This window comes from Podarcis vaucheri (genome assembly GCF_965113315.1).
Source record: "Podarcis vaucheri genome assembly, chromosome: 6".
Lineage (NCBI taxonomy): Eukaryota > Metazoa > Chordata > Lepidosauria > Squamata > Lacertidae > Podarcis > Podarcis vaucheri.
The window spans coordinates 77442303-77469428 of record NC_138764.1 but is presented as its reverse complement, the minus strand read 5'-3'; the positions used below and the strand labels follow the sequence as shown (position 1 = coordinate 77469428).

Genomic DNA, 27126 nt, shown 5'->3' with positions numbered 1-27126 from the left:
GGAAGGAAGGAAGGAAGGAAGGAAGGAGGGAGGGAGACGGGGAGGGTGAAGGGAAGTAAGTGTGCCCTTATTCCTCGGCCTTACTCCTTCCTTGGGGCTACCAGGCTGAACTGCTGCAGTGAAGCAACAATGGGAAGGATTCCCTTCTCAGGATCTCAACTGCTCCTGACTCTAGGCCCTGTACATACTTTGTCCCAGTAGCACTTTCTCCTTTGCACCTCTGTTCTTCTACCTCATATCTTCCCCCTCAGCATTGTCTGTTCGTGTTCCTCCTTTCCAGATCACTATCAACTTTCCTCCACTTCCTTTGTCTCCTGACCAGTCTCCCTAGCACTCTTTTCCTCCCACTCCACCCAAAAAGACCAAAGGTTGTAAAGCACTGAAGGGTCTCTTCAGAGCCCTCTGACAATTTTCTTTTCCCTCGCAGAGACAGGACTGCGAGAGGGTTTAGAAGATGCTTAAACACTGAGCTATCAACATCAACTTATCTGATCGGTGACAGAGGCTTCACTGCTACAAACCGCAGTGACACACACACACCCCTTTTACATAACACTATCAAAGAAAACACTGACCTAGCTAAATGTGTGTTGTTGCTTTTCAAAGCTGTCCCCTATCTTAAGAAATTTTACTCTTTGTGAAATATACCATTCAACACCCTATCACCTAGTAAGACTACCATCTGCTTTTTTCAGGATTTGTTCTTAGGTTATTGCCACCGGAACTGTATTTTTTCCAGTAGAAAGGGAAGCAGAAACAGTCAGCGCTGCTACCTTAAATAACAGACCATTCTGCCATGTGTTCTTGCCTCTATAATAATTGATTCTGCTTTAGTTTGTCCTGCAATGCTTCCCCAATCCCACCTCATTATTGCTCTCCAGAGGGACTATAGTGAAACCAATGGAACAAAAATAAATCAGAACATTTGTGGTATAAAAAGCTACAGGATTTCAGCAGGAAGATGTGGTATATGCACAGAATGGAAATGAAGAAGCGTGACTGCCCCAAAACGTTTGCATGTGCAAACAATATTGAAAGAAGGAACACGTGTGATCGTATCAATTCCATCTTGAGAACAAATCATGAATGCTCAATAAAAAGGATGTCTGGAGGGGCCCTTATATACAGTATATGAAAATGTCCATGACCTACTTAGATGATTTCATAGGAAAGCATTCTAAGCACCACTTGTATTCCGGGCATGTTTATGAAGAGGTTCCTTGCTACGTTGCTATACCAGCATCCCAACCTCTAGCAGGAAGAGGCCATGCCTCCATAATGGAACACATGGATCCTACAGTTTCACTTATGGTGGTTGGTGACTCATTTCCATTAGTATGATCCTGTTTCAAGGTAAAGGAAAACTGCCTCTTTCGTAGATATTGTAATTTGAATTTTTAAAACCAATGTTCCTATTCTAACCCACTTTGCTAAAGTACCAACCTTTATTAAGAAGGTGCATCTAGAAAAGAAATCTCCTTTGAAAAACATCCTAATGCCTCCCATCCAAAGCCACTACAAACCAAATGACAAATTCAAGACACTCTGATCCAACTACCAGGTGCCATGGTACAGTGGTACCTCGGGTTACATAAGCTTCAGGTTACAGACTCCGCTAACCCAGAAATAGTACCTTGGGTTAAGAACTTTGCTTCAGGATGAGAACAGAAATCAGGCGGCGGCGGCGCGGTGGCAACAGGAGGCCCCATTAGCTAAAGTGGTGCTTCAGGTTAAGAACAGTTTCAGGTTAAGAACGGACCTCTGGAACAAATTAAGTACTTAACCCGAGGTACCACTGTACTAGATATGCTGGGGGGAAAGGGCATTCTGGCCCCATGCATCAGCCAAAATAATGGAGCCACCAATTGCTATTCAAGCAAAAACCGCCAGCAACGAAGGGTCAGCCTAGACTGAGCTAGACATTAATGACAACATAAAGCTCACTACTTTATTCTGGCCTTGAAAAACTGGTGTCCCTTCTCTCTCTTCTTCCACATGCCTTCCCCTTATCTGTCTTACCTATGTAGTTGGTATTCCTAATGGAAGGGCTAGTTTCTTGCTTTGTTTTTAATTGACGTGAGCTGCTTTGGGAGATACCTCTCTTAAAATGAAGGATCAAAATACAATGTAATACATAAAGAAGGCAAGATAAACATTTGGGGAGCAGCAAACATCAAGATGGGGGGGCATTTAACCCTTTAAAGTCTCTAAAGCAGACGACAGACTAGATCCATTTTGCCCAAAATTGTAAAGAGTCCTTCCCACATACATCGATCAGCTTGTGTTTTCCAGGTATCCTGTGAATTAATTATTTCCATACAGCTGAAAGTAGCATCACTGTAAATGGATGAGATATTGTAAACATGGCTTTGTCACCTCCCCAGCCTGAGTAAATGCTTATTTTCAACAACACACTTATCTACTTCAGCTGCTCGCCATCTGTTTCAGTCTCCACAAAGCTAATATTTTTCACATTGGGAACCAGAAAAGGTGGTGGTAGGGAGATTATCTCTCTTGTTTTATAATTAACAGAACTATTTCAATTTGAGGTCATCCTGCCTGAACCCCTTCTCTGCCTGACGCGTTTTTTGTTTTGTTTTTTTAATGTGCAAACCTATTCGTCTTTGCCTATATCCACTAAGATCCTCAACTGACAGTGGAAATAATACATGCAAGCATTCACAACAGACAAGCCAACGTGGAGAGGGTTCCCCAACAACAGAACTGCCTTAGCCTGGTTAAGAGGAGAATGATATGATAGCCATAGTCAAGGGCTGCCACATGGAGGCTGGAACATACTTATTTTCTCCTGCTCTAGAGGGTAGGACCTGAACCAATGGATTCAAGTTACAAGAAAGGAGAGTCCAAGTAAACATCAGGAAGAACTTTCTGACAGTAAGAGCTGTGTGACAGTGAAACAGACTCCCACAAGAGGTGGTGGACTCTCCTTCCTTGGAGGTTTTTAAGCAGAGGTTAGGAGGCCATCTGTCATATGTGATCTAGCTGAGATTCCTGCATTGCAGGGGGCTGGACTAGATGACCCTTGGGGTCCCTTCCAACACCACAATTCTATGATTCTATACTCTTGACTAGTTCTGCCCTTGGGGAACTCCATTCTTCTGCAACTCTGGTGGGGGAAAGAGCGGCACTGGTGTATGCTTTATCAGAAAGTGGAAGCCACTGAGCCACATCTGGGTTATTAACATGGGGGGGGGAAATGGGACACTTGTGAAGCATTTTGGAAACAGCTCCCTTCTCTGAAACAAGCATTCATGTTGAAACAAAAAAGATCATGTCGAAAAGACACACTCCCATTTCCTTGAATGCTTTGCCTGGGTGTACAAAACACTCAAGGAAAGATGTAAATGACACCAACATTTAGATAAATGGAAGTTAAGAGTACTGATGAAAACCTGTCCTTTGGAGTTTTGATTCTGCAGAATGCAGTGGGAGTGGAAGGGATTTAACACCTCTTCTGAGCTCTCAGCAGCTTGTAGGATTGAACCCCCGAAACATGGGCCAGATACTAGATAATTCAAAAATAAATACATGCTTCTCCCACACACAGCTGTTTCATTTTATCTTCAATTTAGCAGCAAAAATAAGCACAAAGTTTGATATAACAGCGTATTTTACCATTCAAAGCCAGTTTGAAAAAGCATTTAATGCAGGGGAAATTGAATACAAAGCTTTTTCTTGCTGCAAATGCATAGCTATTGTTTGAAGGTGATCCAAGCATAGCACTGCATCCATCATTAAAATGCACTGAAAATTCACAGTCTGAACATTATGATGAGTTGCCTTCTATCACAATTATGATGCACTGTCAGCTTCTGCCTGTTTGTCCTGTGAAGAGCATGGTGCAATGTCTGAGTGGCCAGCCCAAGTGGCATTGCAGTCTCACAACAATGAGCCCAAGCACAGCAAAGCCTGTCATTAAGCAACTTCTGCAGTTCAAACTGTGGTTCACTGTGAATTCAGTTTAGTGAGTCTCTCTGCAAAAGTAGAATGGATCCACATGGAAGGAATCTATGCTTCTTTTCGAGGGGGTCTAACACCAAAAGCCCCACCTGAGTTGGGGTGTTCAGAAATGCAGGCATTTGATGCCCCAGTAAGCCAGCTGTTCCTACTTTTAACTTCAGAAAAGGGAGAACCCTTAATCAACAAAGAGGAATAGTGTGGGGAGTGTTAAAGAAAACAGGCTCCAATGTAAAAACAAATGAAAAACTGCCTCCAAAAGCTTGGATCAAGTCCACACTGTTCTATGACTCTGCAGACTGTATTTTGACTGGGTAGGAATTCAATAAAAAAACCAAAAAAAAAAAAAACCCTTCCCAGAGCAAATGGGAATCCTCCCCCCCCCAATACAAATTACAAATGTGGGGGGCTCAGTCTGGATCAGTACCACAACGGGGTGCAAAAGATTAAAGTCCACTGCACCCCACACCTGGCCTTATTTCAAGCTAGCCATAGTTAATGTTAGCTGTAGTTCTAGGAATTACAGAATTACTACACAGAATTACAGTGGTGCCCCGCAAGACGAATGCCTCGCAAGACGGAAAACCCGCTAGACGAAAGGGTTTTCCGTTTTTGAGCTGCTTCGCAAGACGATTTTCCCTATGGGCTTGCTTTGCAAGACGAAAACGTCTTGCGAGTGTTCCGATTTTTTTCCGCTTCCCCCCTTTTTCTAAGCCACTAAGCCGCTAATAGCCTTTTAGCCTCTAATCCGCTAAGCCTTTAATAGCCGCTAAGCCTTTAATAGCAATAATCCGCTAAGCCACTAATAGGGTTGCTTCACAAGATGAAAAAACCGCTAGACGAAGAGACTCGCGGAACGGATTAATTTCGTCTTGCGAGGCACCACTGTATGTGATTATCTAAAAGCAGAAGTGGATACTTCCAAACTCTTCCAGAAAGAGGAAAGTAGGGAGGGACTGTGCAAGCCTATGGTTCACTGTAGTTCACTCCTGGCTCCTGCACAACGCACTAAACCACCGTTTAGTGTGAACACAGGCAGTGTTTATAAAGTGCTTTTCCAGTGTGCATAAATTCCTTGACATATATTATCTCATTAACTCTTATAAACAACCCAGTATTATCCATATTAAGGGTAGTTGCAAGAGATGAGTAGAGGAAACAGTGGCTTGCCGAAAAAGCCACAATGAACTCATAGTCAAGGTGAGATACAACAGGGATTTCTTGCTCACCGCTAAGTTCCAAAGAAGGGCACCTCTCTAGTATAATTAGACTTGATAGTATGACTTGAATATGCCTCCTGGAAAACACACAAAACAAATCCACGCCTAGTGCAGGAAAGAGTTTTGCAGCCAATCAAACTGTCCAGTTCCCCAGTTCTAATCACGTTTACTCAGAAGTATGAGCTGGAATACTTGGGACTATAGCTTTAACTTGTTAACATTACATACACAAACTTTTCCAGAAGTCTGCTTACTATTTCAAGAGGTCTATTAATATTCATCCTCTAGGCTACGAAAGTGTTAAGTGAAGTTAAAACTGACAAGAACAAAACATGCAGCAGTGTTAAGTTTCATGCAAAAAAGGAAGCTGGAAGGGTGTGTGTGTTCAAGGGTAGCCTTTTGCTTCAGTACTCTAAATGTTCCCATTACAATTTAAACTATTTCACTGCAACAATGAAGCCTAGAACGAAGTTTCCAGATGTGAACATCTGTTTCTCATTTTCTTCAGCCAAGAAAACATGAGGAAGATTAACGACTCCAAGCCCAGCAGTACCCAGACATAACAAGTAAAACCTAAGAATACTCTGGAGCGATAGTTGCTCACAAACCCTCAAAAGGTGATATTCTGCCAAGTCCCTCAAGCACAGAAGTGGCACACACGCACACACACACACACACACGGAATCCAGGTACACCTAACATGAAATTCAGTGCAACAGAATGCAAAGATCACAGTTTCTATTGTAGAACTATGTTTATGACTGAGGGGGAAAGGTGGTTAGTATTAAGGGATACTACCCTGCCACACAAAAATCTAAAATTTGGTACACCTGTAGCCCAAAACTTCATGATTACAAGAAACAAATGAAAGGCAGACATCTATGCATCTTTCCCCCTAAAACACTCTGTGTGGGAGGGGGACATGAGCAGAGCTCCAAAATAGTAAAGATGCTTTCATACTAGCTAGAAAGCTAAGATCTGGTGCACATACAGTCCCACAATCCTAGGAAACGCCTGTGAATCAGTTCTTTTACAACCAACAATTAAAGCTAAAGGACATGATGCTTACGTACCTCATAATTTAGCCTACTGCTCCTACACTGAATAAGCCAAGCCATATACAGGAACATGTAAGAGTTCACTGGTCCCTTCACACACTTGAATCAGAATTGGGGGAATTTCCAGTAACAATGATATATATTTCCAGAATGCAAGTTTGGTTTGTCCATATGCTTTATACCTCATTGTGCAACAGCGAGATTAGGAGAAGATTGCTCAGGAGTGCCTGCTCCAACACTGTGAAGCTCCTTGTGCACATTGGTTTTCCTTGGAGCTATGAGCAATGAAGCAGGCTGCATGGCGAGAGAGGAAGTGGAAATGGCTTAAGGCCCAATATCAAGCTGACCAAACAGCAGTTAAGAGTGTTTAACCGTGTCATGTCATATGGTGATGAAGGTAGTGAAAAAGCCTCCATCGTGCCATGCCTAACAGAGCTCTTTCATGCAGTAAAAAAAAATTGCTAGCACCAACTGTGATACGTTTGCAGGGCAAATGGGGGACAAAATTGTTCACCTTCAATTAACCCAAAGTGTGCTCACCAATGATTCCTCAGGCCTTGGTCACCCTGATGAATGACCCTTTCCAGGGAACATGCAACCCTGTTGTTCCTGCTGAATCTCTCAGCTTTTGACACCATTGACCATGGTCTTCTCCTCAACAATCTCTTGTGAATAGGGAGCTGTAAGTATTGTTCTATGGTGACTCTATTCCCACATTCACACCAGGTTTCAGAGGGTAGCATTTGGGAACTCTGTGCTTATCCCCTGACAACTTAGGCGCAGTGTTGTAGATGCAAAGTGTTGTAAGGCACCATTTTAAACCCAGTGTTGTTTAACTTCTATATGAAGCCTTTGGGAGAAGTCATCAGAAGGTTTAGGGCTCTATTTCACCATTAAATCTGAGTAAAGAGAGGATATGCACAAGCTGAAACAGGACACACTGGTGGACTGGATGTGGGTCATCAGACTGAAGCTTGCTAAGATAAAGACACTGCATGTGAATGATCCCCAGGTTCAAGAACTGAGGACTTTGCCTATTCTCAGTGGGGTTGCAGTCCCTCTGAAGGAATAGGTATGCAATTTAGGAGGGATATGGTTACCATCTTTGAACAGTGCATGAGCCTTTGTGTAAAAGAGTGCCTGCCTATCATGAGCTTAAACTGGTGTGACATTTGACTGTGACATTTCCTGGACAAACATAGCCTGGTCACTGTGGTTTATGCACTGGTAATTTCATATTTAGACTACTGCAATGTGCTCTATGTGGGACTTCCCTTGCAGCTAGTATAGAGGCTACAACTGATGCAGAATGCAGTAGCCTGGGTGGTGAAGGGTGGGGGGGCTTAGTGGGCACGTATCACACCAATGCTAAGGAATCTGCACTAGCTCCCTATTACACACAAATCCAGTTTATATGCATTGTTACTTAAATACAAAGCTCTAAATAAGTCTGGATCAGGTTGTCTGAAAGATTTCCCTTCCATTGCCCAGTAATGGTATTAAGAGAAACAAATGGGACATGATTAGTATTAATATAAACCAATGTGTGGGAGGACTTATGTGCCTATGATTTTGAAGAAATTGTCAACTATTCGGTTTACGAACTCCGCAAAACCAGAAGTAGTGTTCCGGTTTGCGAACTTTACCTCAGTCTACAAACGGAAGCCGAATGGTGGAAGGGCACCAGCGGTGGAAGGCCTCATTGGGGAAAGTGTGCCTCGGTTTAAGAACAGATTTGGTTTAAGAACGGACTTCAGGTACGGATTAAGTTCATAAACTGAGGTACCACTGTAGTGGCAACTGTTCATGTGATCCAAAGTTATTAAGAATGCAGATTCTATCAAATGCTAACTTTTTTAAAAAAGCTATTACACCTATAAAATTTACCTGAAGATTACAGTAAAATTGAATAAAGAACCCTTTGTATATATTTAATATACAATAGACACATGGATGATTTACTTGCATATTTAATGTTGGACACATATTGGTCTTGATGACAATTCCATGCAAAAAACAAGCCACGTCTTTTTGTACTCTCTATATATTTATAGGCAGCTTTCACATTGGAATTTTAAAGTGTTTTCTCCCTCAAATCTCAGAATGTGAGTCTCAAAAAAGGGGGGGGGAAATAGATCAAGGTGAATGTCAAATTTGATTTTGGATGATGTCCAGTTTTCCCTTCTCAATTTCTTAACTACCATGGTTCTATAATCAGGTTCCCGTCCCACAACCAACCAATTAATTTCAGCTTACATTGCAGATTGTAGGATATAACCAAATGCACAGGGAAACAAAAGTGCACATGAAGTGCCATGTCAAATCTTGGACCAGACACAACTGCTTATCCTATACCATGTTTTGAGAGGATAAAACTGGGAGGGGAAGACTGAGCTCCCTGGAGGAAGAATGGGACAAACATTTAATAAAATAGTTCCTAATCAGTGACGTTTGTATATTGCCTCACAGTACCACGGTGGCATTATTATTTACATTTTGCAGATGAGGAAGTGGAAAGAGCTGAGAAACAGGGATCTCCCCAAATTTAATGACTTTGAGACTAAGCCAAAATTTGAAAAACAGGCTTTCCTGCATTGTGACCAAAACACTGGTTTGCTTGCTTCTCTCATCCCAACTCACGAGTGCCCTTGAGAATTGCCTGCCATCTCCAGGCGGATCTGACCAAGCAGAAGAGAAAGGGCCAGAAAAGAGGAGAGCTAAAGTGTTTAAACTCAGCTACAAATGAATGTAAGTTGTAGTGTCAGCTTGCAAGATCATGGGAGGGGGTCCAGAACTATTTCTCCATCTGTATGCTGAGTTTAATAAAGCTCTTCACTCACATGTATGTTACAAGCATGCCCAAGAGGCTTAATTAAAACACATTTATAAAGCACTTTATAACATTTTCCCAGATATGTAGGTGGTCCTCCCCTAGGCAAGGTCATGTCTCTAGCCACAGACAGACACCCTGATCCAGAAATCTTTTCCATGTGCGGAAGCACTGATACTGAGAAAGCTCTCACCACAGCCTCTCTATTTCCTACACACACACACACACACACACACACACACACACACCACCCCCCCCCAAAAAAAGAGCCTGCTAAAAATTGCACACATAGATTGGCTCCCTCCACTGAAATAAATATGAAGCCCTATGATTACAAGAGATCTATCTGAAACTGCATAGATCTCTGGGATTAGACACAGTGTACACTGTCAAAATCTAAAACTCCCAATGACACCACATCGCTTAGGCAGCCAGGATCCATTTAGGTTTTCACAATATGGCATTAATATCCTGAATTCCAATCACAGCCAACTGGGAACCAGATGTAAAACAAGGAAAAGTACTTGTTGAGAATCTGGGCAAACAAGGGAAGTGATAATGAATCAAAAGGGTCAGATTTAATTTGCACATTCTAGTAATACTGAAAACATTGGGTCGTTTCCAATTCTAATCCTACTCAGAGTAGATTCATTGGAGCTAATGGGCATTACTAACTTAGATTAATTAATTTAAATGGGTCTACTTTGAATAGGATTAGCATTGGTTACAGCCCATTTAACAAATTTAGACGATGCCTTATACATGTAGAAGTGGAACCAAGGTGCACATTCTCACTATTCTCAATTCACAAAACACCACCTTGAATATACTGAAATAAAATTGCCTGAGAAATCCCAAAATGAAAAGGAAGGATTTTGTATTTTCCCCCACTTAGCTCCTTATTTCTGAATCTTGCCAATTATTCCAATCATATTTTCAAAGATGTATCTCCAAGCATGACTGTTAACAGATGAACACAGATTCTTTGGTATTCTATGAAACCCACAAGAATAGTTTTTATTTATTAAATGATTATCAGTCTGCTATTGATCAATACCAATTCCAGGGCAGAGTACAACATAAAATTATAAACAACCCAATCAATAAAAATATTCATATCCTTAAAGACATCAGTGAACCGAGGCAACTAATAGTTATTTAACACAGCTGAGAAAGCTAAAAATAGTCATTCATACAAAGACGTAAAATGTGCTAAGTAAAGCAGATACGCCTTAACCTGGCACTGGAACAACAATGACGTCACTACCAGACATGCATGTAAAAGGAAGGCATTCCATAAACAGGGTGCCAGCCACCACAAAGAAGGCTTTAGCCTCCAAACTTAGCCAAGGCCACTACCTTTCAAGCTTGACAAAACCATGCTTTCTATTTAACTCAGTCATCTGTCCCTTCTCACCCTAGATCAATTCCTCTAAAAAAAAAGGATGGTCAGAAGTGAAAATGGAATCTACAGGTAAATCTTTGGGTGATTTGCAGTAGCTTGCCCTAAAGAACCTGTATTCAAAGTTGAGAAACACTATATGGAAAAGTAAACTGAAACTAACAAAAATTGTTTATTTAGGTTCTCAGGCTTCCTCAAGACTACAGAAAGCTAGCAAAATTACCAGGCAATAAAATAATATTTCATAATGGCTAGCTTGCTGGGGACCGAGGGAGGGTGGGGAACAGCAGAACACAGGCAACCCACACAAAAGATTTAAGACAGACACAGGATAACGGAAACTTCAGTGAAGCCAGGAGAAAAGATGCTACCATTTGGTGCAATTGCAGTAGTTATGAAATAAAAGCAATTAGACACCAAATCTGGATGTTCTCCAACAGAAAATGACCTCTCCAAGTTCAAAAATGTTGGGGACAAGGTCCTCATTTAGTAGCTAGAAGAGGTATTTACCCAATTAACTATAATCTAATAACTAGGAGACTCATGAAAGAAGTCATTGCAGCGGATCTCTCAATATGGCATTGAAGTCCTCAAGTTCAGAAAGTCTGTGTGACTCATATTCAATATGGCAAGTCTCATCCCAGTCTCACCCTCGCTTTAGAATTAAAAAAAAAAGACTGAGACGGAAAGAGAACACTATAAATACTATTCAGAAAATGAGGGTAATAGCACATAGATCAGGATTTGCCAAACTTCTGAATTCTTTGACCCCTCAATGAGCTTATAAAGTTGTCATCGATCCCAACCCAGATTCTTAGGGTTGTAAATGAAAAAAATCAATAAATATCAATATATAATCAGCATTTATTGATCAGCAGTCATCATTACTAGGAATGATAAAATGTAAAAAAAAAGTAAAACAATAAAGCAATATGGTCTGATAATACTGTTGTATTGTGGGATCCCCTTATTAAGTACAGAAATTGCTCACTGGCAAAAGAGGTATGCTCTGAACATGCTTGTGTCCCTTATTCTGAGCCTCATGGTTCCTAATTAAATGCTTTGCACTGTATCTTGTAAACTTCATTTCTACTACCTTTTTTACCCCCGTTCAGCCTCTAGGCAACAGCTTTTCCAACTTTTCATGTTGATGACACACTTTTTAGACATGCATCCCTTCACAACACAGTAATTCAGATTTACTAGCAAAACGGAGGTTAAACTAATGCCCTTCCAGCCCCAGGAGGAATACAGGTAGCGTTCGCGCAACACACCTACACACTAACGTGTGGTGACACACAGTTGGGAAAGCTCTGGTCTAGGCCTTTATTCACCCCATGCACAATCCCATTGACTCAAGGGGGTCGATAACACCATTTTGTGAAACGCTGGTCTAGGTGGTATTTATTCTTTGAAGATTCAAGCTGGTATGAAAAGCTGAGAAGTAGCACATGCCCACAGAGAACGTATTCTTTTTTAAAAATGGAGAGAGAAAAAGCACAACACAGCTTTTAAATGTACAACTATTTAGAAAGTCAGGTTTAATTAACCAGAGAACACACAGTCAAGAAAATTACAGGGAAAGGTATTGACCTGGGATGAGAAAAAAGTTGCACTACAAGGTCAACTTTCCTTGATGAGAGCCAGCAGAGAGTCACTAAACATCAAGGAAAAGTCGTGCTCTTTGAAAATCCCAGATGTGAAGCAAAGTGCTGCAAGCAAGTCTGCCTCCAAAATGCAGGCTGGTCCACCAGGGGAGCTTCTTCACCAAAAGTTATTTTTGGTGGTGGCCTCATGCAGCAAGCAACAAGCAAAACGTTGGAAGGTATATAAAAAGGAATATGCTTATGGAAAACGCTCTAGTGAAATGGAGGCAAAATGGAACCGCTGAGAAACAAGAGGGATATATCAGCATGCTTGGACAGAGGGGGAAAGAAGGCATCCCCCATCAAAAGGAAAAAGCCCAAACAGCCCAATGGAGGAAAGTGGTGGAGGTTCCTAAGCAGAGAGTGGATGGCCATCTGTCGGGGATGCTTTAGCTGCAATTCCTGCATTGCATGGTGTTGGACTAGATGATCCTTGGGGTCGCTTCTAATTCTACAATTCTGTGGCAGCATTCTCAGTTGCCATGGACGAACAAGTGTCATTTGGAGGGGGGGTTTGCTAGGGAGATAGAGGTGCAAGAGGAGCATGCTTTGCTGACAGCCATTGCTGACCCCCAGTAGGGGCATTACCATTAGGGGTTTTTTTAGTTAGCGGTTTTTAGTTTGGAGAAAAGGTAAGTAAGAGGTGAAATGACAGAAATACGTAAGATTATGCATGGCCTGGAGAAAGTGGGTGGAACAAGTACAGCTGGAATGCAGATCTGCATTGTGCTGAAGTGGCTACTTAAGTGTCACCATCAGACACTACATTAATGTGGAAAAAATTGCCTTGGGTCAGGCAGCATTTGGCCAGAGGGTCCAATTAATTTTATTAATTTTATTAATTAATTTTATTAATTATTACATTAATTTTATTATCTAATTTTACGGATTGCAGTCTAGGCCCGCCCCCTAGTTGGGATTAGTTGTTGCATGTCCCAATCTGATAGTGTTTTCACCACAAGCCCAAATAGTATGTTAGGTACCTACCTGAAACTTGGTTTCCAATATGGTGCACCCTACTTAATTGACTACAATATAAGCTTTTCAGCTTTGCCTTCATGGCAATACAGTAGTACCTCAGTTTAAGAACAGTCCTGTTTAAGAATGATTCGGTTTACAAACTCCACAAAACTGGAAATTGTGTCCCAATTTGAGAACTTTACCTCGGTCTAAGAACGGAATCCGAACAGTGGAAGGGCACTGGCGGCGGGAGGTCTCATTAGGGAAAGCGTGCCTCTGTTTAATAACGGTTTTGGTTTAAGAACGGACTTCCGAAACGGATTAAGTTTGTAAACCGAGGTGCCACTGTTTTAGCATCACTTCTTCTATAATACTGGGAACCAGGTTTCTGCTGTTCCTGTTGTTGAATAACTACTTGAAGGTTTCAGTGTTGCTGCTGTGCTTTAAGATATTCCCAGCATTATGACTTGAAACCATAAGCTCAAAGTCACATAGTCTACAATGCCCACTGGAGAAATCAGAGACCCCAGGTGGAAGCTATTTTGAGAACACTTCCCCCTGTTACAAGATCACTAGCAATTGCAGAGGTTGATGGTAGGCAACTTTGGATGCTACAAATAAAGTGCATAACAGAATGAGCAACTGACTTGCACTTCCTGTGTACAGTGGTACCTCAGGTTAAGTACTTAATTCGTTCCGGAGGTCCATTCTTAACCTGAAACTGTTCTTAACCTGAAGCACCACTTTAGCTAATGGGGACTCCTGCTGCCGCCGCGCCACCAGAGCACAATTTCTGTTCTCATCCTGAAGCAAAGTTCTTAACCTGAAGCACTATTTATGGGTTAGCGGAGTCTGTAACCTGAAGCGTATGTAACCTGAAGCGTATGTAGCCCGAGGTACCACTGTAATATAAAAGTCAGAAAATTCTCATGTCTCCTATGCAGTAAGATGCAAGAGTTCCAGCTCACTTACACCTTACATAAGCGCCACCAAAACAAAAACACAAAACTAGAGCGTCTTCTTTCTATGCTTGTTTGTAATGTCCTAATCCACTGTGTGCTATCTCCAAAATGAAACAAGTTCTACTCTTCTACAGCCCACATTAGCTAAATGATTATGTCAGCAGCTGGAAGGAAACAACTTTCCTGATCACTACCAGCTGGGAGGTTTGTCCCATTAATTTGTAAACACAGCAGGAAAAATCAATTCTGTCCCACCCACCCACACATTCAACAACAGAAGCCAGAACATTGAATTTTTTTCTCACCAAGATATGAGTGCAATGAAGCTACTTCTCGTTTTGACAGGGAAGTGACCGGAGGGTGGGGGGGGGAGAGAACTCTGAAGTGACTAAGTTTAACACCCAGAAGAAACAAAAATTAGAGCTTAAAGGGTCTCAATGTTTTTCTAAAACACATTACAAAAGTGGACAAGCGGAGTCCTGAGGTTTGGGGCCTATATACGCTATCCAGAGGAGTTTCTCTCCAAGAAAGAGAAAAATCAAAACATCTGCTAGACATTGGTGGAAAACCAAAGTTCAGTATTAATTGTCCACACCCCTGAAAGTTAGAGACAGGAATTAGCAGTATTTCATGGGCTGGCTAAACAGAGGAATTAAGGATTACCGAAAGTTACAAGCCCATCTGCAAGAATAGAATGCCTACAATTTAGCTCACAGCCGGATTAACCACCAGGCAAAACTATTATATTAATATAATGTTGCTATGTGTTCAAAACACAAAGCTACCTAGTTTTTCTAAGTGGCCACTATGCTTTATAATATGCACTTAAGCACAGTACACAGGAAGTAGGTTGCTAAGTGCTACAGTGCGCGATAAAATTGAGGATCTGTATGTGTGATTTAAGATGCTCATTTTGAAGAATTAGCCTTGAACATAATGGCTCCCATTTACATGAGCCTAATCAGCTTCCTTCTTCCACCTGCTCTGCGTGCAAAATACTCGTGTGTTTAAACCTCTCAGTAATTGATGTCCATTTTCTCCACAGGATCTCAAGGTACAGTTTGAATGCAAGACAGACAGATGCACCCCTCACACACCCTCTGTCTGCATCGAAGAACCAAAGCCCAAACAAAGCAATAGCTAAAGCCAACCTTTCCAAGAACATCCTGCGTTACAACAACACTGAGCAAACTATTTCCCTTTGAAACTCCTAAAACATCTGTGACACAACAAAATTGTTACAGAAATTGCAAGTTCTGTTTTGGCAAAGGGTACATATTTTACTTCCTTCAAGAAAAGAATATCCACCTCTTACTAATCCACAAAACTGTTAGCTGGTCATGTGAGGGATAGTGCATATTATGAGTGATATGAGTGATTTCAGTCTTCTTCCTGCATGAAGACAATGGCTGTGATCAAAATGATCATACCTTTGCTTAATAAGCAGAGATATAAATGAACTTGGTGGGTACACCGTCTGCAGCTTTGCTACACTCGTTGCAGGAGTTTGCAAAGAAACCAGGTATTGTTTCCCGTTTCATCTGAACACAGAAACTACAGATTTTTTCCCCTCCTTTTAAAAACTTGCCTCCTATGTTGTGATTGCACAGTGCTCACACACACACACAATTGAGGGGTGGAAAGAAACTTAAGATGTCAAGCTGCATAATATCTAGTGGACCAGCTATCCAGAAAAACAAGTTGGCTAGGAACCAAACAAAATGATTTCACGATCACTAGCAAATCCTGATACCACATCATTTCCTTGTTCAAATTATAGGCTGCCTCTAGCTCTTTCTAAACAAAACAGAAATCCTCTTATTTATTTTTTTGTTTAACCGTGCATTTTAGCTAGGCTCAACTTTGCAAAACAGAAACATATCTAAGGGTGGGGGGGGCACATACAACACTTTTGATTAAATGTTAATAACTTAAGAGGAGCTCAGGCAAACCTACAGGGTTCTCCTTCAAGATCTCAGCTGAAACTCATCAGTCATTTGTTTCAATGGTGCTTGTGCTGGCAAACATCCAAGTAAATTGTGCCTTTAGATGAAGGTGGAATTTGATACGGGGAAGAATACAAATTTTCTTTCAGGCTCCACAGACTTATTTTTAGCAAACTAGCAAGCCGTATGTAAACGTTACCACTTTCCTCTTGAGGCAGCACATCCCTCATGTCATTTATAGGAGTGGTTCAACTGGACAAAAAAGTTCACTGGCTAAATACTTTCCATTGATGATCATCTAACCGCTGGCAGGGTCCTTCCAGCTAGTGAAAAATCCTCACACATTTGGCTTTTTCAGAGCACTCCCTCGCTAGCTAACGCGTATTGCGCATTTGGGAAGCATTGAAGGAAGAGGGGAGGAGAGGAGAGGGTGTAATTAGCTTCACTTGTAAAATGTTTGCCATAGTTGTAATGCTGACTGATGGGAAGCCTATGGGGGGAGCCTAATAGATTTCAGGACATTGTTCCTTGCAGATAATAAAGTGTGTGTGTTTCAGGGTGGAGAAATTGGTAAGTGGATACTACTTCCCACCACAAGCCCATATGGATGTAATCAAGCGCAAGGGTGGCAGCTGGGGCCAATAACAGTCACCTGCAGTTGAGGGACACGAGGGGCTTGGGGATCGGTTTTTAATGCTAATTTCCCCTCCAAAACAATGAGCTAGAAAGAGCAAAGTAACAGACGAGATGGGATGAATAGAGACCGGCTGGAACAATAGCTGCACCTGGTGTTAGGAGCAGAGGAACAGAGCTGGCACGCGTCAACAGCACAGGGCACATCTGTTACCCTCACAAAGTAGCCCAACCCCCTCCTTCTCCACCAGCCTGCGAAAGCCATATGAGGCCTTTAAATATTCACAGCTTGCCGTACAAGCAACAAGTTTGAGTTCTTTCAAAGGCTCCAGTGGTCCCTTCTCTGTCTAGCCTACCAGAGTGCGCCGAATGACAGAAGGCGATCACAATTCACCTCACAGAACAGGGCAAAGAGACCCGTTGAAAAAGCGAGAGAAAGTCAAATTAAGTTAAATGGAAAGTCTGCGAATCAAGTTGCTTCCATGGTATACAGGGTGCGTGGGGTTTTTTTCAGGATCTCACAGGTTTTGTCTCTCCACCCCACCCCACACAAATCTGTGCCATTAGCCAAGCAACAGAGTGACATAGCAGAACTCTGCCCAATATGTGCCATTTCTAAAAGACTCGCTTCATATTTGGGAAGACAATCACCTACTGAGCTATCGTTAACTTGCAAAAGGACTTGGCAGCGCAACTGGACTGAATATAAAAGAACGTGTTAAGCTTCATGCTGCAAATATGCCACTCGGAGCAAGAGCCTTTAGTGAGGAAATGTACACAGCAAGGGAAAGTCCACAAAAGGTCCCTTCAGAAACTTCTTTCCTGGTAGGTCTATGCTACAGTCAGGAGGCTATGAGATCTTGGGAGCATACTATCGTTAAAAGCAGAAGTGGGAATGTTTCAAGATTCAGCTCAGAAACCCACACCCATAACCTATATTTAAATCCACTTCATCTCAGAATAGCAGAAAACTTATTCTGTGGACAGACCATCAAAGCTTTATCCAATTCCCTCTCACACAGTACAGAGATTCGAGAGGGCGAAGTCACTGCCACATCTAGCCCTTGAGAAACATGAAATATGTTAATATTTAACTTGTGGTAAAGTTAAAATATTTGGAGTGACTGAGAAAAAACTAGTTCCTAGCAGTTCCTTTTATCTTGTTGCCTTTTATTCAACTTCTAGGGTGCCTGAATCAGTACAGTTGGCTAAGTCATTTTTTCCTATTTAGTCTCAAAAGTAGTTTCTGAATGGATCATACCTTCCATTGCTGAAAGAGTGAAAAATGTAGCTGCCCAGAATGGCCCAGAAAGGTGATCCAGTCAAAAGAAACCACCTTCCTTATCCAAGGACAGCCTTCCCCACCCTGATGCTCTCTAGAAGTTTTGAACCACAACCCACATCTGGGTTGTTGTAGGCCAAACATCTAGAGGGTACCAAATTAGTGAAGGCGGGTGGTGCTGTGGGTAAAACCTCAGCGCCTAGGACCTGCCGATCGCATGGTCGGCGGTTCGAATCCCCGCGGCGGGGTGCGCTCCCGCCGTTCGGTCCCAGCACCTGCCAACCTAGCAGTTCGAAAGCACCTCCGGGTGCAAGTAGATAAATAGGGACCACTTACCAGCGGGAAGGTAAACGGCGTTCCGTGTGCTGCGCTGGCTCGCCAGATGCAGCTTTGTCACGCTGGCCACGTGACCCGGAAGTGTCTGCGGACAGCGCTGGCTCCCGGCCTATAGAGTGAGATGAGCGCACAACCCTAGAGTCTGGCAAGACTGGCCCGTACGGGCAGGGGTACCTTTACCTTTACCATATACAAATTGAAATTTAGCATGAAGCAATGTATTTCAATCAGCACATCTTAGAAGCTGCCATTGCCCTCCATCAAAATTACACCTGGATTTATTTATTTTAACATTAAAATTTCAGATCCAGGGAGGGCACTCTTTAAGCTTGACTTCAGGTACAGAAGTACCCCAAACTGGCACAGCCCCTTTCTAATGAACACCTTATAAAAGAAATAGTGCTAATATTTCTGTAGGATGTGCTTAATATGATTGCACTTGCAAGAAATGAATTAGCATTGGATTCAAATTATTGAGTACCAACATCAACATTTTTAGGCAACTGGGGTAGTATTCAATACTACTCAGAGTAGACCCATTGAAGTTAATGAGCATGACTAACTTAGGTTCAGTATTTTCAATGGGTCTACTCTGCATAGGATTTAGCTGAATACCACCCTAAGTCATCAGGAAGTTGGGAACTTTACAATTACTGGGCTGTGTAATTTCAAAATTTTGTTTGACAGCTTTAACAGTATCCATTCAGAATTCAACCAATTTCTCCATATTTAACCTCTCATCCCCACCCCCACCCCGCAAGCAGGTAGCAAAATATCTGCAAACCAACAGACATGGCACTTCTTGCATTTACAGCAGATTCACACCAATGCAAACTTGAAATAGGCTACAAACAACTTGAAAATGAATAGGAACAAAATTCAACTTTGAGTCTTTTGATATTCAACTGTACAGAGCTAATAGCATACAATAATATGGTGTTTATGATCAGTGGACTTTGGGTTACTAATGATATTTGTCAAACAATTAGATCTGCAGAGGGAAAGGGGGCATGAGAACAACAAAAGCCACATTGGTAAGTTCTTTACAATGAGAAGTATTCATGCTCCAGCCTTTACTGTAAAGAAAATACTCAGGTCTCTTTGTTGAACTGCATTCTCTCAATTGAGCAACAGTTCTTGGCTTACTTTAATCGAGGGATGGGGAACACTTTTCAGCTTGAAGAACACAATTCCTTCTGCACAACCTTCTGGGGGCGGTATGCCACTGGTTAGCGGGGTCAGAGGCAAAAGTGCGGAGAGAAATGAATGTGAATGTTATGCAAGTTTTGATACACCCTCACGCATCCAAGCAACCATGAAGTCTTATCAGAGTTCATAGATACATTCCCGCCATGCAAAAACACAAAGAAGGGTAAAAGCTGGGCCAATGAGAGATGTGGCCTAGAGAGACCAGAAGGACCACATCTCTCTTCTTATGTTGTTCAAAACAGAGTTTGAGGTCTTTCTTCTCTGAAGTCTAGCCTTTCAAGTTACGGAAATTCTTCTCAAAGCTACTGAGAAGCTCTCTGTCAATAGCTTGAGTGTCTGGAATTCTAAAAGTAGCTTTATGCTTTTAGCGTAAGAATGAGACCCCCAGTCCTATGGTCAAAAACTTACTGAAGGACCTCACCTCAAGTATTCATATCTGAAGATACTGATAAATATCTATGGGTAGACCAACATGCTTCAGTCAAATGGCTTTCTACAGGGACTTTCTAGTAAATTACCCCTAACTCTCATTGCATCTCCTAAAGATGACACACTTATCAAACTCCTGGTGCTAGATTAGGAATAGTACACTACACACAGAGACACTCACAATAAACTACTGCTGGTTTCTCTATATAGCCTCACACTTGCAAGGAGCTCATTAGCAACACTGACCACTGCATGAGCCTTTGAGGAAATCAAGCTAGACACACAAGACATTTTATGTCATGAAGCAACACCCACTATGTTTTTTGTATGTGCATTACTGATGAGGAAAAAAGCAACACTGCCTACTTCTGTAAAATATTTCATAGCAGCACACTAACATAAATTGAAAGAAAGGACCAAAAATGAGGTGGGAGCAAAGGGTAAGTTCACAGTTGCAGTCATTGCTTTCAGCTCTGAGTAACCACAACTAAGCAGAAGAGAAAGCTTGCTCAAGTCCTTATGTTTTCAGGTTTAGGAAAGCAAATGTTGTTTGGGATGCGAGCATAGGCATTGTTATAATGCAGTATGTCAGACTGGGGGATTTGGCTGTTAGCAGTGAACACATGCATAGTACTATTTATCACTTTGCTAAAAAGGGAAGCCCCACCATTTTGCATGAACCAAACAAAAGCAAGTGGGAATTAGGGAATAAACCTGCCTTGGTCTAGGTGTCCCAAGGGATGAATGCACATCTTTAAACCTTTCAAGTCTGATCTCTTAAGTAACTGGTTGAAGCATTTAATGGAAACACAGAAAAATAAAAAAGATAGTGGGTGAAGAGTTTGAATCCTGTACACAAAAAACAAAACAATAATTTGGGGCAAACAATGATCTGGCACTTCCTGGGTGCGCAAAACAGAATCCAAGGTCCTGTAGCGACCCATTACACACAAATATACCTTGACAATGAAGACTTTTATAATGAGTGCACACTGCTGCACCATAAACTGCACCAAAGAGTTAAACACCGGCAGCATTAACTGCTGCTTTTTCCAGGAGAGGGAGCATGTTAAGTATACGCAAGCCTGACAGGAATGCAAACAGAACAATATGCATTTTTTAAAAAAACAGCATTAAAAATTATTTGAAATGAAAACTGGAATTCACTGCTTGAGTTTATCCCATTACTGCATGACTGTCATTTTTATGCAAATATTTAAAAAAAAATTATTGTAGTGTAAAGTCTATGGCATCATATATATATTTATTTTAAAAAACATCCCATTACACTATGAATTACTGAAAGCTAGCATCCTTCCTAAGAAATAATGTTTCCTCATGACAAAAGAAAGATACGGCATTTGCACTGCTATTTCTCTCAGCTACGAAAATCTATGTAGCAAATCTGCTCATCTAATGAAGTTTTGACACAGCAGAGGCACTGCAGTCAAACTGAGGGTTGGTTAGGGAGCGGGGAGGGAGCTGTAGCAAAGTACTGCATCTGTTAACATTTTCTCTTGCATGCACGCGCGCACACACACACACACACAGGCACCAACCTAATGAATAAAATTGTGCTTCTGGTGCAATTTAGGCCACAAAACAGCTTTTTTAAAAAACACCAGTAAAACTGACATCAGAACAGCCTTCTTTAAAATGAGTATTATTTAGAGGAGCTCACTTACCGTATGCACCCAAAGGCCAAACAACAACAACAACAACAACCAGGCTGCTGTCCAAAAGACACCCGATTTCTTTAAAATATAAATAAAAATGGGTCTTCTTTTGCAGCTCCTAATCTTCAAGCGGAGTCTGTGACAAACCTTCCTTCTCTTTTCATTAGCTGGACATGTGTCAGCTTCCTCACATCTGCGATTTCTCACTGACTGGAGCCGCCTGTCTGATTCCAGAGAAACACAGATGGATCCCAGATGGGAAGGTCCTGCCAAACAGACCAGCTCTTTACCTTGCCAGAATACCCAGATATGCGCTCTCTCGCTCTTGCTCTCACACTCGTCTCTCTCTCTCTAGTCCCCCCCCCCGCCCGCCTCCCTGTCACTTGCTCTCTGTTACCAGGACTCTCTGCCAGCTGATGTCACTTAAGTATACACCTACTGGTGGCTTTCACATTAAGTCTGACATTAATATGTTAAAGACTTGTAATTTGTTTATAGCCAAATCAGGGGGAGGGGGGAGACAGCGCTGTGCTAAAACTATCCAAGATCAACCCTGGTGAGTAACGGCAACGGCGATAGCACTGCATGTCCAGCGGGACTGACCATGTCAAAAGCCTCATCTTTATCCTCCTCCAGCTCTTCTTGCCTTTTATGAAACATGCACACTGGACAGACTAATATACCATGTCATAAGCTTCCTTGGGACAAATGGGCTGGTCATCTCAATGGGTAGCAAGAGAACACACGGTTGTTGTTTTTGCTAAGTGGGGTCCAATGAATGCAAGGAGTAGGATTTACGCCACATTACTATGCAGAGCACAAACGAATACAAAAAGCCAATCAAGTAAATATGGATCCCCATCACTGCGCTTGTATGACCTGCACCCGGCAGAGGCCACTTGTGATTAATGGCCATGAAGTAGTGTAATCAAACATCTAGAGAGGGACAATACCTTTTAGCAGTGCAAAAGCCACTCCCAATCCCTACATTGTGCAAATTCCAATGTTAAAAAATTAAAAAGTCTTCCCCCTTAATTTTGCCAAAAATACCCTTTTCTGAATAAATCAGACCTTGCCTCCTTCTTTCATGCCCTAGTTAACTCTGCGCTTAATTATCATAATGCACTCTATGTGGGGCTGCTGCATATAGTATTCTGAAATTTCAACTGGCACAGAATGCTGCCCACAGGTTGCTGCCCAGCCTTAAGTAATCAGAACATATTAATTTTACCCCCCTTCAGGTGTTCCTTAAACAATCTGTGGGAAAGTATGACAGCACAGTGGGAAAGTATGACTTTCCAAGTGGGAATATATAAAGGAAGATTATAAGTGTGAGTCCTTACAGTCCTCCCCACACATCAAGAAATCTGCATTAATCACAGTTCCCCATCATTCAACTGAATGTGTTTAGTATAGGTGGGGTACAAAGGGGGCTTCTAACTTGGGCAATTATTTCAGGAATCTGACAAAATAGGCCCTGTCTGTTGAAAGCTTATGCCATCATCTTATGCTAAATCTCTAAAGCTACCACAAGACTTGTTGCTGTTGTTGCCGTTGTTGTAATATAGACCAATCTGGTTATCATCCAAACCTCTCACCGGACTACTGAAGTGTTCATCAAAAGCTTCATCTTAACTTTCAGTTTTGATTCATTTATTTTTAAACTGAATTTGGAGAAATTGTTTGATAAATTAGCACATTTTCTGAAGCTTTCCAACAGCATGTAAAACTTCCCTATTTTTTATTATTACTATTTTATTAAGTTTTATCTGTAGAATAAAACCTATAAAGTGTCTCTCCTATCTTGGCCACAGGGTCTGCAACAATACAAAATGTGGCATGTGTTAGCAATTAGAAAGCAGCAGCGCGGGGGGGGGGGGAGAATGATAGGTTTCTGATGTTACAGGAGTGCTAAACTAGATCTCGAATCCCCAACACAGGAAGTGCATGTTTATAAGGCAAGAATTCTCACAAGATGGAAGAAATGATCAAAGGAGGGGGGAAGCCAGTAAGACGTCACATGGCTTTTTAAGTTATGCAAGTGTGCTTCAGATGGCAGCCTCAGAAAAGCCTTCAATTAATTGCCTAGTACATATTGCTGTGGTTCTTGAACTGTTGCAGAAAATGTGTCATGAATGAGAATGATTTGGCCTCCATATTTTTAAAGATGTATGCCAATGCTTAAAAAGTAGGTGTTTAAAATTCTCAGAGTCAAAATCATTCTACTGAGTGCTGAAGAGATTTCCAAAAGCTAAACCAGAGTGCTTAAAAACCCTGTGGACAAGCAGGAAGTGAAAAACTCCCAACAAGGTAGCAATATCCCCAAGTTCTCCAGATTTCTAGAGATCCCAATATACATGGCATGGGGCTGAAATCCTACATTCTGTTATCTGCATTCACACACCAGTGTAATCAATGAGGCTTCATAGGAGACATGGGCACTAGCACTCACAGGCCTTTTTAAAAAAAGATCTTAGATCAGAGATCATAGTATTCCCTGATAAATTACTTTCAGTGCTGTTAAGAATACTGTGTGAGAAAAATGATTAAGAGCATATTCTAAGTCAAAAAGCAGACATTAGTTATAGCTGTCGTGAACTGCATGTGAATATTTAATACATTTTTTTCAGGAAAATTGCTCATACAAGAAGAAAGATGCACTCTTTTTCTGACACAAGTATTATATTCTTACACATATATGAAAAAATATGAAGCTGCAACACACTAAGAATCTATTGGTTGGATTATTCAAGCAAACTGGGAATTACGGTATATTGCTCCTTATTAAATAGCTTAAGTAGCTACCCCCATCCAACAGTTGCTTCCATCAACATACAGCTGTAATAAAGCACTTGCATCTGTTGAATTTCTGCCTGTCAGGCAGCTTTTGAGGGTTCGTGAGCAATGTTCATGCGCCCGTCAAAATGTGATGGGCTCGTCTCCTTCATGATAGCTGATTCTTTGGGCTGCTTCACATACTCCTTTTTTCAAACGAACCTATAAATTACTAGATGTTTTAATTTGAGCACACACTGGCAAATACATGCGTCTTGCAGGTACACTCATAGTGCAGCTGGTAGCGGCCACAGCTCCAAGTTGTGAAGGTGGCATACCTGAGTAACATCTGAAACAGCCTTCAGAAACAATTGTGTGAGTTTACCCTTCCCTTCAAGGATTCACACTTACTTGATTACCACAGGCTCTTTTAGTGAATAAATGTCCTTAGTGTGTGGCAAGAAGGGGAGCCTGTGGCTCCTTCAGATGTTGTTGGACTATAATTCCTATAAGCCCTGGGTACTTGCCTTGCTTGTTGGGACTGATGGGGGTTGGACTCCAGCAGTTTTCTGGAGCGCTGGTGTATGGCATTGCTTAGTTGCACTAGCATCAATGTTCTTCATCTATAAAATAGTAATTATTACTTGGTAGGTTACCTGTGATCACATCTTTATGTTCTTCTGGTGCCCTTTTAGGTCTGATGTTAAGATTTCTGCAGCAACTCAGAAATGAATTTGTACTTGTTATAGCAAGGTTTCCCCAATTTATGGTCTACAAAGTACAGGAAATCCATTGTAATCAGCTCTTCCTCCCCTCTCCAGCTGCCATTTTTGGTACCACTTCCAATTGGCTGATCCGAGAGTTCTAGTTTGAAAAACAAAAGGTAGATCCTACAAGCTTGAGATTGGTCCGATTCAGTCCTAAACGGTTATCCTCATCAGCAAACCTCCCACAGAGGAAACAGATTTTGGGCATTCGGCATATGAACTTTCTAACACAGCAAGTTTTTGACAGGGGGAAAAACGAGGCAGCAAACCAACTTGGAGGAGCAGCAGCCAATGCCAGGATTTTGCAACCCAGACAGCAACAGCTCAGTGGAAAGAAATAATACTGCCTGCGATGACCGGGAAAATGCTTTGAAGCTGCTTTATTTTCTTCATGTAAGAAATTTCCATGCAACAAGCTAGGAAAACCAAAGTTTTGAGCACAGAAGACTATTCATATCTGCATCCTTGATGTGGTTTCCGAGTTTTAAGCCAGAATTTCTGTACCTATCACAAGCCATTTCCACCATTTCCACAGAAGTTGAACTTGTGCTGACTTTTGTTAACTGTGATGTTGTCATACAACCCTTCCCCTTTTGTTGCTAGCTTTTACCCTGGAAAGAGGTCTCTAACTATTAGCATTTATCAAAATGCTGCCCCTGGCATGGAGATTATTTAGGAATGCAATAGCAAACACTCATTGGACCTCTTCCCAGCACTTTGCCTAGCATGGGCTTGTCCTTTGCCCTCCCATGCTATAAACAGGCTGTGGGGTCTACAGGACTTTCCATATCATGAGATAAATGGTACCCACTTCCTTTCACCCCTCCCTGCCGCATCTCCCTCTCACTCTTTTTTAAAGCTAAAGCACAAGATGACCCAGTGCAGAGGCAACATTGGTGTGCCATTGATGTACTTAAGGCATTTATTAGGATCCATGCCACTCCAGTAGGGAAGTGATAGAGACCACCTTCCTGGCTGATGAGCTTTAAATATACCTTTATTGCCCTCTTTCTTTGGAATGCAAGAATCATTAGTCCTCTTCGGGCAAACACAATGGGGCAAGCATGCAAACCCCATCTCCAGAGACCCTGGCCATTCTAGTTGCACTTCAGACCTTCCTGTGTTGAGAGAGGGGGTGTGAAGGAGAGTTTTAAGAGCACTGGGTAAACATGTTTAGAAGCCTCATTGTGATAGTGAAACCCTGCAAACACAGGAAGGTCTGGTGTAAGGTCATGTAAGGGATAGCTTCTCCTCACTTTCTGCCCACAAATAGAAAACACTGCCCACAAATGGTTCCCTGTGAAAGACCAGAAGTATTTTCTGCCTGGGGAAATAACTTCTATTCAGTACGAATGCCTCAGATCAGAAGACCTGTACAGGTATAATTACTCAGTATGCATGAGTCAGCATGCTATTAATATGTTAATACCAGCACAGCAGCAGTTAAGAGGAAAAAAGGCTGCAGCCCTATGCAATTACTGGAGAGTATATCCTAACTTCAAGTAAGCATGCAATGAAATCCATGCCCCATTGATTTTAACGGACTCAGACAGTGTGCAATGTAACTGAATACTCTCAACACTTTTACAACAAGCTGCTGTCAGACTGTTTCTTAAGCGATCTGATTTAGGGATGCAGGGTCAATTTTGCTGTGGTAAGATAGCCACTCCTCTCCTCATAGCATAAGCTCAAGTAGGTCTCTCCTTTATAACTTTTGTGAGTATTTAAACAACATAAATCAAATGCTGAGGGGGCATTTTTACACTTCTGACCCTGATCCAGCACCTAAAGTATAATTTGCTACACAAACTGACCTCTTCAAAAAGACTTGTGCTCTGTGCAATAGCTGGGACCATCTTGCAGTAAGAGTTCTACAAATAAAGCGCTTGTGTTCAGAAAGCAATTTCACTGCTTCTGAACAAAACTCCTGAATTGCCACCCCACTCTACATTTCAGTTAAGATTTGGTAGGGCTACTGTTATAAGAATTTTAAGGTCATATATTAAAAAATTAAATG

At 41.7% G+C, this 27126-nt stretch overlaps 1 protein-coding gene across 4 annotated transcripts in view; it reads right to left on the bottom strand.

Moving 5' to 3' along the window:
* CBFA2T2 (CBFA2/RUNX1 partner transcriptional co-repressor 2) overlaps positions 1-27126 on the bottom strand; it is a 70065-nt gene that overhangs the window by 23816 nt on the left and 19123 nt on the right. The window contains exon 1 of one of the 4 annotated variants that reach the window (XM_082226091.1): positions 21577-21861. The exons of the other annotated variants lie outside the window; for them this stretch is intronic. The gene's annotated coding sequence lies outside the window, so the exon portion shown is untranslated. Of the gene's footprint in view, positions 1-21576; positions 21862-27126 lie in introns of those variants that run through there. 4 annotated transcript variants of the gene reach the window in all.